The sequence below is a fragment of the Sardina pilchardus genome, chromosome 8 (genome assembly GCF_963854185.1).
Source record: "Sardina pilchardus chromosome 8, fSarPil1.1, whole genome shotgun sequence".
In the NCBI taxonomy this organism is placed as follows: Eukaryota; Metazoa; Chordata; class Actinopteri; order Clupeiformes; family Clupeidae; genus Sardina; species Sardina pilchardus.
In genome coordinates this window covers 13,700,374-13,702,368 of record NC_085001.1, presented here as the reverse complement: position 1 = coordinate 13,702,368, position 1,995 = coordinate 13,700,374, and the positions used below count along the sequence as shown (strand labels likewise).

General features: G+C 40.3%; 1 long non-coding RNA gene across 1 annotated transcript; it reads right to left on the bottom strand.

Annotated features, from left to right (window-relative positions):
- Positions 1-784: 784 nt before the first annotated feature.
- On the bottom strand, positions 785-1,785 carry LOC134089548 (uncharacterized). Its single transcript, XR_009940073.1, has 2 exons — positions 1,589-1,785; positions 785-1,448 (listed from the first exon to the last, which is right to left on the bottom strand). It is a non-coding gene; the product is annotated as an uncharacterized LOC134089548 (long non-coding RNA).
- Positions 1,786-1,995: the final 210 nt, after the last annotated feature.

The following is a 1,995-nucleotide window of genomic DNA, read 5'->3' as shown; positions in this document are numbered from 1 at the left end:
AATATCTTATGATTACACTGCTTTTTAGCAACAAGTAGGCAAGCTAAACAGCCAATCAGAGCAACCCTATACGTGATGGCTCAGTCTGTCCTACTGTATTGGACAGAGTGGATGTGCATCTTAGGGCCTCCTTACGACAAACAACCTTGACAAGATTTGGGAAAGATTCTTGAAAAATGTCAGTCTTTTGAGTGAGTTTTGAATGGGGGGCAGTAGATAGTAGACTCCAATCTTTCAAGAATCTTTCCCAAATCTTGTCAAAGATGTTTGGTGTAAGGAGGCCATAACTAGCCTACCCAAACTCCATGATCCAGCTCCGAGTCCCCTCTCGCAAACCACGGTCCTCTGATGAGTGTCTGCTGTGTCAGCCTTCCATCAACACTGAGGTGACAGACAGTCAGGACTCTTTCCTTGTATAATTTTTTATTGGTGGAATAACTTACCAAAGGACTCAGCTGTTTACCATCTAATTATGTCTTACAGAGTTTGCAGTGTGTAGGCTATATGTTCATGTTTAATGTTACTGTTCTGTTCAATTCCATTTAGCCTATTACTAATAGCCTATTGGTATTTTTTTCACTTTGGCCTTAACTGTTCATTTCAATGTTAATGTCATGTTTATTGATGTCATTGAAAGTCACTTAGGACAAAAGTGTCTACTACAAACTATAAACATAAAATAGGCCTACTATAACCTACTGATACACTGCCTGCAAATAAACAATTTCACATCTTCAATCACATCCTCACTAACTTGCTTATACTGAGTGATACAGAGAATCAGTTATACCAATTTCTTAGAACACATCCCACATTTATTCAAACACAAGGTATTCATAAATAAAAAATAAACCTTGAGCAATAAATACTTAAACCAAAATAAGACAGTGATAAAGAACAGGTAGGCTACATTCTTCTCGCAAAGTAGTGAAAGTGCACAAGTTAAATAAAAATGAGAGAACAGCAGCATAAGAATTCTGGCAAATCAAATGACAGAAATCTCGCCTGTATTCTACGTGATAGGCTAGTCTGCTTCCCTAATATGTTCGATTAAATTAATATCTCACATCTTTCAAAGGAAACGACAAATCAAATTAGGCCTGCATTAATGCTAGGGTGGGCCTACAAACTGAATGAAAGAAAGAGGGCAACACTTGTAAAACCAATTGATCCCAATTCTGATTTCATGATTATGGCTTAACTAAGACAAGAGGAATGTATGTCTAGCCTTGCTTTCATTCACTCTTTCCGAAGCAGAACTCCGCATAACACAAAGGCGGGGCTGAATGAAGCACTTGCGATTGTCCCTCATTGTATTGTGTCCTCCAGTGCCAAATGATGCTTCCTGCATGGCTGCCTGATTCACCGTCTACGCACAGGTTTGTAAACACACACTGCCATGACGATCATCACCACCAGCAGAACGGAAAACACACTCACGAGCAGAACTGTAAAACAACACAGAGAAATCATAAGGTCATTGTCAAAGACAGAATAAATGTTGATTTTGTTGCTGTGTCGCCCTAATACAATCTTCGGAATAGGCCAAAACAGAGCACTGCTGTTTCCGGTGCCAACGTTACCTTACCCAGATTTTGATTTTGAAACACGACGTAAGGTCTTTCACTCAGCCTAGATTCTCCCAGTTGACCGTTCACGACGCTACAAATGGTGGATAGAAATAAGAGTGGAAATAGTGTGTTAGGAGGCATTAGAGGCATTGTTCAGGTTACGCAACGAGCAGGTTCGGCATTCCAAACGATGGGAGTGTGCTTGGGTAGGAAGGCTGTGTGGAGCACTCAGGAGGAGGCGCACTGGAAGATTTTGACATGTTCAGTTGCCCAGGGTCCTAAAGCCAACCTTGTTCAATATTAATACGCCACAGATAACAGGCAGGTAGTTAAGGCCTATGACTGAAGAGTAAAAGCGAATAGCCCAACAAACAAAACAAAAATGTTTGTACAGATACAACAGCCTATTAACATTAATTTTGTT